The sequence below is a fragment of the Peromyscus eremicus genome, chromosome 20, assembly GCF_949786415.1.
Source record: "Peromyscus eremicus chromosome 20, PerEre_H2_v1, whole genome shotgun sequence".
Taxonomy (NCBI): domain Eukaryota; kingdom Metazoa; phylum Chordata; class Mammalia; order Rodentia; family Cricetidae; genus Peromyscus; species Peromyscus eremicus.
The window spans coordinates 3,032,564-3,044,592 of record NC_081436.1 but is presented as its reverse complement, the minus strand read 5'-3'; positions in this window follow the sequence as shown (position 1 = coordinate 3,044,592).

Here is a 12,029-nt window from a genome sequence, read left to right as displayed (position 1 = left end):
GGACTAAAGGTGTGCGCCACCACCAGGCTTCTTTGTTGCCTTTGCTGTTGCTACTGTTTCATCTTCTTTTTGACATTTATTTCTTAGTTTGTGTCTGTACATCTATGTACGCCAGTGCCTGAGTGCCACAGCTTCTCTGCTGCTACCATGTGAGGTTCAGGGGTCGAACACTCAGTGGCAGCCTTGGCAGCGAAGGTCTTCACCTGCTGAGCCATCTAGCCAGCACCCCCTTTCTGATTTGTATTTATTGAGGTTGGTGTTTGGTTTGGGGCTTTTGTTTGCCTGTTTAGTTTTTGAGACAGTCTCACTACGTGAATCTTTGATTCTCCTGCTGCTGAGGTTACAGCTGTGCACCACAGCCTCACTTTTCTTGGTTGCCAGGTAGTGCCTCAAGGAAGAAAAGAGAAAATCAGCGTTCTCTCTCTCTCCCCCGCCCAGCTCCCCATTATTATTTGATTGTTTTTGTGTTTATGATCCCTTTGCTCACTCCAGGACAGGTGGGGCTTTGTCTTAGTGTGGCGCTTGCTGATTATTTTATAGAATCAATGAAGGAATGAATGTAGTTCTAATGCACATATGTAAAGAGGTCCCGGGTCACAGAAACATCACCCTGAGCACCAACTTCAATCAAAACGGAACACATGCCACTATACCCAGAGAGCGCCTTTTGCCAGTCAGTGTTGACTGTCGGAGATCATCAAAGTGACAGGATGAGGTACACACACACACACACACACACACACACACACACACACTTGGAACTGAGGATCAACCATCATCTACTTTACGAACACGGAATTAGAAAGAGCAAAAAGGCTACAGCTTCTCCATCTCGGCTAGGAGCTTCCTGTGTTTGGCCTAGCGAGGCTTTTTGACAAGCTTTTATTTCCTCCTGCCCGGCCTCAGAGACTATTCTGTAAAGGTTTTAGGCTTCCCATCCCAGCCGAGGGGGCGATCTCAGCGCTAAAGTGGGTTAGAAGCCACTCTGGAGATCCCTCGGCCTTGCCAGGTGTAAATGTCCCGGGAGGACACATGGGGCCCGTTTTATGACATTATTAATACTAATACTGTCATTAAATATTTATGAAGTGCTCACGCTCTGGTCGACGGTGACCCTCCTACCACTCCCCTATCCTTCCAGCAGCAACAGCGAGGTGTCTACCCCGGAGTCCCACCAACCCTTTCCCGGAGGAGTGTTGACAGGTCGCCGGGGAACCCAAGCGTCCGGGTCTCCGGGGCTCTGCGCGCCTCTTCCCCAACCCCACCCGGGCTCTAGGGCAGGGCGTCCACCTGGCGGCCGCCCCTCCACGGGTGTCCGCGGGGGACGGGGGACCAGGGCGCGGCCCGGGGTCTGCGGCCCCAGGTGGGCAGCGCGCGGCCGTCCGCTCCCACAGCGCCCGCCTCCCGGGCCGCAGCCCGCCGCCCCGGCCCCGCGCCTTTTTCCTCTCTTTATCATAAATATATAAATTATGCTAATTACGGGCATTGCATATTAACCAAATCCGAAACCTCCCCTGCCCGGCCCCCTCCCCCTCCGTGCAAAGCCCTCCCCGCCCCGGACCCCGCTACTCACCGGAGCCCGAAGCCCAGCCTCCCGCTCCCCGGCTGCCCAGCGGCCACCGACTAGACACTCATCTCCCAGCCCGGGCCAGGGGGCCGCGGCCCAGGCGGCCGCCCGCAGACAAAGAAGCCGGAGCGCCTCGGCCCGGCTCGCTCGGCCCGGAGCCACTCGGGACCCGCCGCCCCCCGGGCCCCCCGCCGGGGCTGGCAGAGCGGAGCGGCGGTGGGTTGCGGGCCACGCGCGGGCCGGGACGCCGGGGGCGGGGGCGGCCAGGTGCAGTCCCCTCCTCGCCCCCTCCTCCCTCCTCCCTCCTCCCCCCCTTTCCCTCCTTCTGCTACTTGGATTTTTTTAGCTGCTGCGTCATGAGCATAATTTATGCAAACCGCTTTGCCGCATGCTGCACCTCCCGCGCCAGCCGCCGGGGGCGGCGGTCAGGAGAGGGAGGGGGGGTCTGGGGAGCCGCGCGCCGCGCGTGGGGGTGGGGAGGAACCCTAGAGGACCCCCAGGCCCCGCCGGGACCGGGACCCAGGGCCTGTGGGGCCGCTTGACTCAGCCCTGTCTGAGAGTAGGACTGGAGTGTGTCCAACGGTGACCCCGTGTCACCTTCCCTTCAGCCGAGGATTGGGGCGGTGACGACTGAGACTCTCCCGGTCGTCGACTGCCCTTCTCGACGGCGAACCTCAAGTTCACGTCTGTCTCCAGCCTGGGGGAGGGACGGGAACGCGGACGACGCTCAGGCTCCGCGGCGCAGGGCCTGGGGAGCAGCGGTGCCCTCGTGGCACATCCCGGAGGGGACCGGGGTCCCGAGCGCTGCGCGCCGCTGCTCACCTTCCCACCTTCGTGGAGGGGCGGGGTCCTGCCCACAGCCAGCCGGCTAGTCGAGAACAAGAAGGTGTGAAAAGACAGACAAAGTTTGGTGTGACGGGGAAAAACAAGTCACTGTGTCGGTGATCGTTGTGGTGGGGAGGGTTGGAAGGGAAGGGAAGGTTTTAGAGGCTGACTGGGGGACAGGGGAAGGAAGGTTGGGGAGGTAATGGACAACTAGGAGAAGAAAGAGCAAAGGGAAGAGAGAGAATGAGAGAGGAGGAGAGGAGGAGGTTTATGAATCCAGAGGTGGATTCCCCTCACCCTCAGCCACGCTTCCGTGGTCCTGGAGGTAGATGATGCAGGAGCCGCATTAGGAGAAAGGGAGTGGAGAGTAGAGAGCCCTCGCCAGACAGTCCCTTAAACCCCAGTGGAAGGAAGCATAGCCTAGCAGAGGAGAGGGGAGCGGTACCGGGTGGTTTGACCAGCGGCCACACTCCAGGTTGCCTGGATCTTCCTGGCAACCAGCCGCTCTGCTCACTAAAGTTTGCGGCAGAGTGGGCCTTGGCTGTTTTCCTGGGGCCAATGAGGAGGCTCTGCTGAGGGCTACTAAATGGGCAGGAACCAGAAAGCTCGGGGTTTCATCCCAGCTCTTCCAGTGGCAGTCCCCGCGAGTAATGAAGCTTAGTTATAAGAGGTAGAACCGGGCACCATCCCACCTGGAGGACCAGCTACTGGAGAAGCTGAAAATGGAGTGAGCCTGTGAATTAGGAACCAGCCTGGACAACCAAGTCACACACACACACACTGCATGCACACACCCAAGAACACCACACACACACACACACACACACACACACGCGCGCGCGCACACGCACGCACACACACACACCTCAGAAAAAGAAAGGCTGGGGATGTAGCTCTGTTGGTACAATGCTTTCCTATATGAACAAAGTTCTGGGGTCAGTCTCCAGCTACAAATCAAGCTGTGGTGGTAGTATGTGCCTATAATGCCAGCACTCAGGAGTTTGAGGCCAGCCTGGTTACCTGTGAGTTCCCAGGCCAGCCTGGGCCAGTGAGAAGATTTAAATAAAAGAGGGTGGGGGTGGGAGGAGGCCTGTAAGATGGCTTAGTGGTTAAGAGTGCCTGATGCTCTTCCGGAGTTCAGATCCCAGCACCCACAGAGGGTGGGTCACAACCACCTGGAACTCCAGCCCAAGGGGACCTGACACCTTTTCCTAGTGGGTGCTAGCACATGCTTGAAACACATACAAATACGTAAATAAAAATAAATCTTCTTTCAGAAACGGAATTAATTACAAATATGGTCTCAGCATTAAATTTCAAGAGGTGGGGACGTTGAAGATCATGGTGGACCCAGGACCCAGGATCCCACTTCACAGGCAGTAACCTCACATGGTGGCAGAGGATTAGGAAACATTCTGGGGTGCACTGATGATCTACTCACCTTCCAAAGGTGTTGTATCCAAGTACCATCATGTGTGGGTTTGGATCTCAGCATCTGGATGGGGCTAGAGAAGTAACCATCTGCGTGTAGCAAGCTAGAGCACAGGAAGTGATGGAAGGATTGCCCAAAAGGAGGTTTGAAAGATAGATGGGGCCCACGTGAGGCAGGGGTCCCACATCTTGGATTCTTTCTAATTAATTGAACCTTTTTTTTGGGGGGGGGCAGGGTCTGGCAAACTCTTTTGAAGATTTATTTCCTTCAAGAATCCTTTATAAGTCCAAATGCCACATTGTTGTAAAAGGATTTTTGCTTTAATTACATCACTGTCCCAGTAACTTTGTATATAATTTGTAGTTTGTAGATCACTTATTGTTTCTTTTGTTTATTGCATTTACTCAGAGAGAGAGAGGAGAGACAGAGACAGAGACAGAGACACAGAGAGAGAGAGGTGTCAGGATGCTCTTGGAGGGCAAAGGGCAACTTATAGGGGTTGGCTGGCTCCTTCAACCATGTGGGTGGATTCTGGGGAATCACTCTCCAGCAGAGAACCTAGCATCAAGCACCTTTACCCACTGAGCCTTTTGCCAGCACCTCTGTTTCTTGAACATGTATATGGTTTGCCTAAAAGATAGATAACAAGGACTTTCCCCTCCTCCTCATCTCCTACAGGCGCTGGACCTGTGAAAGATGCAGTGGACACCGAGAGCCTTCTTTGATATGGTGCCTAGAAAGCCCCTGGACTCTTAGCAGACAAACCTCAGGTTCCCACCTTCTGTGACTTGTGAATTAACCCGGTTTCAAGTCGCGTTAAATACGTCATAGAACAACCAAGTTCTACCAGGACCCATAAATGCACTCTAAACGCTTCCCTTGCGGGCATGGGCAACTTCGCCCTCCCCTTTCTCACCCCCGGGTTAAGGGTACCCACTAGGGCAGCTGAGGGGGTGTGAGCTGAAGGTGGACACAGCAGTGGGTCAGGTCACCAGGGGAAGACCTCTCAACCGTGAAGAGCAGCACAGCAGAGCATTGCCAAGGCAGTCTGGGCCAGTTTTCATAAAACCAGAGAGAAGAGTCAATCTCACGGGTCAGACTGAAGCCCTGTGAGGGGAATGGCCCATGGAGGAATCCATGCTCTTGAGAATGTGAGGCTGCCTTAAGATGAAGAGCCAGAATTTCAGAAACCATGCATGAGGCAAGGGGTACAGCCAGAGCATGCTCCGTTTTTTATACCCTCCTGAAATGCATACACAGCGTCTTCTATTTAATTTTAGCATGTAAGATGTAAAGCTGCAAGGCTGTCACCGTCTCTGACAGATCTCCCTATGGTTCAAAGGGTAAATATGCTGTGGGTTTTTTTTTTTAAGTTTTTGTACAGTAACAAGGTGAGGAACATTTTAGCTCATAAATTATTTACCAGACCTCACAGGCATAATGGGCTGTGTGCATATTCATCAGGCAATCATCCATTATTCATAAGAAGTTCCCTTCAACTGTTGGAAGAAAATGAGGTTGTTGGTTGAAATGTGGAAGAAATGTGGGGTTTTTTTGTCCTTCCTGTCTCTTCTCTGATGAGTCTCTACATTTCCACTAAAAAATAATATTAGAGGGAAAAATATTATGCCTGACCCGCAGATGTACAAAGGAGGGAAGGAGTGGAGCAGGAAGTTAGTTGGCAGAGTCCAGCAGCATCCCTTGCTGCCTCCTGTTCTCACAGGAGTGATGCTCCGGGAACAGCCAGAGTGCTTGCTCCCTTTTTTGGTGGGGCAAGGAGGGAAACAGGGTCTTATTACATAATTCAGGTTGTCCTGGAACATTCTATGTAGAGCAGGCTGGCCTCAAACTTGTGACAGTCATCCTGCCTCAACCTCATGATTCGGGAAATCACAGGTGCGCACCATCTTGCTAACTTGGGATACCTTTTCATGCAACAAAAGAACTATTTCAACAAAACTTTGTAGAGCTGCTACTGATAACTGACACTATTTACATTCTGCTGCTGAAAGAAGTATCTGTTAGTGAGCAGGACAAGCCTGGTCTACACAAGCTAGCCAGGGCTACATAGTGAGGCTCTGTTTCAAACAAAACAAAACAAAACAAAACAAAAAACTAACCAACCAAACAACCAAACAACCAAACAAACAAAAACCAGTTGCAGGCCAAGGCAGGCAGATCTCTATGAATTCAAGGCCAGCCTAGTCTCCAAAGCAAGTTCCAGGCCAGCCGAGGCTACATAATGAGACTTTGTCTCAAAACAAATAGACAAATAGTATTTGTTAAAGGAAAAACAAGCCAGGCATGGTGGTGCATACCTTTAATCCCAGTACTCAGGAGTCAGAGGCAGGTGGATCTCTGAGTTCCAGGTCAGTCTGATCTACAAAGTGAGTTCCAGGACAGCTAGGGCTGTTACATAGAGAAACCTTGTCTTGAAAAACTAAAAAGAGAGAGAAAGAGAAAAAAAAGAAAAGCAAGGGATTTAGGAGAGATGTCTTAGCTATTAAGATCGTGCATTGCTCTTGTAGAGGACCTGAGTTGATTCCCAGTATACATGTGGGATGCTCACAACCACCTGTAACTTCAGCTCCAGGGGGATCCAACACTCTGGCCACATGGACACACACTCCCAATTTTAGACAAAAATTTAAAAAGGGAGCTAGAGAGATCATTCAGTGGTTAATAGCACTTGCTGCTCTTTCAGAGGACATGGATTCAATCCCCAGCACTCACATCAGGCATCTTACAATTGCCTGTAAATTCAGTTCCAAGAGATCTGATGCCCTCTTCTGGCCTCCATGGGTACTGCATGCATGTGGTACACATGAAGACACACACATATGCACACAAATAAAACAAAAATTAAAGCAACAAGCAAACAAACTACAAAGAAAAAAGAAGAATTTGCTGAAGCCAGTCCTGACCTGGGTCTGGTGGTGTAGGTCTGTAATCCCATGTAATCCCAGCTGGTACACGGTTTGAGACAGGAAGACCAAAATTCAAGACTGTTTCAAAAAAAAAAAAAAGTGTGTGTGTGTGTGTGTGTGTGTGGTTTGCTGAGCTGGGGAGTGGCAGTGGTAGAACACTTGCATAGCATCCAGGACGCTCCAAATTCAACCCTCAGTACTGTCAGAAGAAAACAAACACAGAGCATGGAGCCAATTCTCTCTTGTTTTCCTTTCCTTTCTTTTTTTGAGACAGGGTCTCACTGCATAGCTCTGGCTATCCTGGAACTCACTGTGTAGAGCAGGTTGGCCTCAAATTCACAGAGATCCACCTGCTTTTGTGCCACCAGCCTGTCAGGGTCACGTGTTTGTAATCTCAGGACTCAGGGGGCTAGCCTGGGTTACACAGGGAAACAGTTAAAAAAAAAGCCAGTGAGATGACTGTACGTGAAGACATTAACAAACATAACAAAGTGCATCAATCTTTTTGTCCCTTTTGTCCAATCCTCACAGAAGTCCCCGGAGTAAATATAATGTTCAGTATGAGAAGACTGGGATGAAGAGAAAATGGAGTTACTGAGAAGCAGGAGGACCGGATCACGGACTGGGCCCACTTCCTTCTTTACCTCATGTGCTTCGAATCCTGTCTTCCTAAGTCCTCAGAATGATTAAAAAAAGAAAGAAAGAAAGAAAGAAAGAAAGAAAGAAAGAAAGAAAGAAAGAAAGAAAGAAAGAAAGAAGAAAAAAAGCTCCTATCTCCATAGAAGAAGCATTTCATGATATTATGTTTTCCAAGAACTGGATTTTACTTAATTATTCATTTATTGGTTTTTTGTTTGTTTGTTTGTTTGACAGGGTTTCTTTGTATGGTCCTGGCTGTCCTGGATCTCACTCTGTAGACCAGGCTGGCCTCAAACTCAAAGATCCACCTGCCTCTGCCTCCTGAGAGCTGGGATTAAAGGTGTGCAGCCTGGCTGATTTTATTTATTATGTGTGTTTTCTTTTTGTTCCTCCTCCAGGTCAGTGGCTACTCCTCCAGATTTATTTTACTGGGCTGGAGATGGCTCAGTGGTTAAGAGCAGTTGTTGCTCTTCCAGAGGACCTGAGTTCAATTTCCAGCACCAACATGGCAGCTCACAACCACCTGTAACTCTAGTCCCAGGAGAAGCAGTGCCCTCTCCTGGCCTCTGCTGGTATGTGTGTACGTGCACTACATGTGTGCCTAGCTCTGGTAGAGACCAGAACAGGGTGCTGGTCCCCAGAAACTGGCAACAAGTGCTCTTACCTACTGGTCATCCCTCCAGGCCTTGTTCTTTTTTCTCTGTGTAACAACCCTGGCTGTCCTGGAACTCTCTCTGTAGAGGAGGCTGGCCTCCGACTCAAAGAGATCTGCCTGCACCTGCCTCTGCCTCTGCTGGGATTAAAAGCATGCACCACTACGCCTGGCCAGGCCTTGTTCTTAAAAACTTTTTTTAAAAAAACTTTTATTTGGCCGGGCGGTGGTGGCGCACGCCTTTAATCCCAGCACTCGGGAGGCAGAGCCAGGCAGATCTCTATGAGTTCGAGGCCAGCCTGGGCTACCAAGTGAGTTCCAGGAAAGGCACAAAGCTACACAGAGAAACCCTGTCTCGAAAAATCAAAAAAAAAAACAACAACTTTTATTTATTCTTAGGGATTTCTGTGACAGGAAAGAGGTACTAGTGACCTTGTAGGAGTGTGAAATTGTCTAGGGCAGGAGTGTTCCAAAAGTCTCCACTCTGTCCAGGCTCCTGGGCAGGTTGAGAAGCAGAGTGAGCAGCAAGTTCTGTTCTTCTGAGTGCTGTAGGTAACTCTGGAACACACACACCACACACCACACACATGCACCCACACACACACCCCCACTCCACACACATATACCCCCCACAGACGACATCTCCCCCCACAGAACACCCACACTACAGACACACACACACACTACACACTACACACACACACACACACACACACACACACACACACACACCACCCTTCAAAGAATCAAGATCATTCAATTTAACTTGCATTTTTAAATAAGTCTTAAATATTCTAATACAAGGGAGCTGAGATTTCAGACAGAAAATACTGACTAAAAGCAATAAAGAAGCGGCCCTGCTCCAGGCAGGCCCCGCCCGGCTGCCCAGTGGCAGTGCAGTTGGCACTTTAACTTTATGGTGCATTGCGGAGCCAGTGCCATTTCTAAAATGTCTGCTGAGACTGGAATTGAAGGCCCATTTCCCACCATATATCTTGTAATAGCTGTTCCCTTCATTACACAAAGGCCAGCCAGAGTGTTGAGAAGGCTCCCCCAAAGAGCCCGCTGGAAGCTTCCCAGAGCTCCGGCCTTCTTCTTTGGTCTGAGAAATAGGAGACTGTTTTATTCTCCGCCACACTAGGATGAACACAACATGTTGTAGATGTTCAATAAAAGTACACTGAGAGAGAGAGAGAGAGAGAGAGAGAGAGAGAGAGAGAGAGAGCTCAAATCAGACTAATTGAGACTAGGAGGGCCAGCAGGAGGAGTCCCTTCCTGTGCAGTCTGGATAATTTATAGCGGAGTTGGTTTGGTTCTGGTTGTGAGGGTACAAACACATGGTGGTCATGCTCTGGTTCGGGGTCCACTGGCTGCCTCACAACCAGAAAGGGGACCAGCTACTTTCAGAAGGGGACAAGCATGTCAGTGGCCTCACTTTATAACGACTCACCCTTGCCCTGCCTCCTAACAGTCCCGACACCTTGGCTGACACTAGGGACCAAACTTCCAGCACTCAAGCTTTTGAGGACAAACGGTCATTTCCAGCACCCTCACATCATAGTTTACTCATCTCTAGAGCAGCACAATTGCACTGAATTATGCCATGATTTTCCTTTCAGGATCTGTCTACTCCAAGGTACATTAGAAGAGTTCATTAGCAATCATCTTTGGCATCTCCCTCCCTTCATTTCAATATTATTACTGCCCCTGCCCCCCACCAAGATCACACTACGTAGCCCTGTTTGGCCCAGAACTCTCTTTGTAGACTAGGCTGACCTCAAACTCACAGACATCCTCCTGCCTCTGCCTTCATTCCTTCATTGGTTTTACAAAATACCCAGCAAGTGCCATACCTGGAAGAGCCCAGACAACATACCTCCTGTCCTGGAGTGTCTGGAGCAAGTAAGTAGATCATAGACATGAAAACAAGTCAGATAACACCAGAAAGATATACAGACAGATAGATAGACAGATAGATAGATAGGTAGATAGGTAGATAGATAGATAGATAGATAGATAAATAGAGATCATAGAGGGAAGGAGGGATGGAGAGAGGGAGGGAGGACACACTGATTTTTGTTTTTCATCCACAGAGTCTGCCTTTCGAGTGCTGTGCTTAAAGATGTGCCCACTATATCCAATCATTGGTATTTTTAAATTGCTTGAGGTGTTGTAGAATATTATTTTAAGATGTGCTACATTTGTTTGTGCTGTAGAACATTTAATGATGCAAAGAGTGTTGCATTCCTTTATGTTGCATTTGGTTAACTCTGCGAAAGTGTATTATTTTGCCTGTCTAAAACACCTGATGGTTTAATAAAGAGGTGAAGGGCCAATAGGGAGGCAGGAGAAAGGATAGACAGGGCTGGCAGGCAGAGAGAATATATATAAGGAGAACTCTGGGAGAAAAAGAAGAAAGAGCAAGAGAACAAGGAGAGGAGGATGCTAGGGGCCAGCCCCCCAGCCCCCCAACCAACCAGGCATGGAGTAAGAATGAAAGTAAGATATATAGAAATAAGAAAAGGAAAAAGCCCAGAGGCAAAAGATAGACAAGATAATTTAAAGTTAAGAAAAGCGAAGGCTGGGTATTCATAAGTAATAGTAAGTCTCTGTGGGATTTATCTGGGAGCTGGTTGTCAGGGCCCCCCTAAAGAGCAAAAACAACCTGCAACAACATTGAGGATTTTATACACACACACACACACACACACACACACACACACACACACACACAGACATATAATGTGCTTTGATAAACTCCACTCCCTAATTCTTTCCCTGATAATTCCTCCCTTATCCACCCCCATGATTCCCTTCCAATTTCATTGCTCTCTTTTCATTATTTATTTTTTAAAGATTATTTCACTTTTATATGTGTATGTTTTATCTGCATGTTTGTGTGTACACCATGTGCACACCTGGTGCTCTCAGGGCCAGAAGGGGTGTCAAGGCCCTTAGGACAGAACACATTGTCTTCACATGGGCTCTGACCTGGGTTCTGCACGGCGCACGGCCTGGCTGCGCACGGCCTGGCTGCGCACGGCCTGGCTGCGCACGGCCGTGCGCAGTAGTGAGTTCGAGGCCAGCCTGGTCTACTGAGTGAGTTCCAGGACAGCAGGTATACACAGAGAAACCTTTCTTGGAAAAAAAAAGAAATGAAAAAGTGCAGTAGGGCAGGCCCATAGGGTCAAGGAAATTGGTTCAAACCAGTTGCCAAGGCATGCACATAACGTACTTCCTTATGAGCCAACCTGGAGTCTGCCTGAGGGCCTAGCTACAGGCGCTGTCAGAGTTCCTGATTGTGCCCAGCCAATGAGGGACGACCACAAAATGCCACCAGATTGGGACACAGCTTGGGTGCTGGGAGGAGGGTATATAAGGCCTCCCTGTTATCGAATAAATGAGTTTGCTGTTTGCCTTCAACTGACTCCCAGTGTCTGTGTCGTTGACACCGCCATGCCTTCTCACCCCTTCCCCCAAGGGAGCCGATATTCCCACAACAAAAAGTGTTTGATAAGTGAGCAAACACCTCGGTTTAAGAGTAAAAACATGGGCTGGAGAGATGGCTCAGAGGTTAAGAGCACTGCTTGCTCTTCCAAAGGTCCTGAGTTCAGTTCCCAGCAACCACATGGTGGCTCACAACCATCTATAATGTGATCTGGCGCCCTCTTCTGGCCTGCAGGGATATGTGCAGACAGAACACTGTATACATAATAAATAAATAAATCTTTTTAAAAAAAAAAAAAAAAAGAGTAAAAACATGGGGCCAGGTGGTGGCGGCGCATGCCTTTAATCCCAGCACTCTGGAGGCTGAGGCAGGTGGATCTCTGAGTTTGAGGCCAGCCTGGTCTACAAAGTGAGTTTCAGGACAGGCACCAAAACTACAGAGAGAAACCCTGTCTCGGAAAAAAACAAAACAAAACAAGACAAAAAAAAAAAAAAAAAAAAGTAAGAACATGGAAGTTGTGCTATAGTGGTGCACACCTT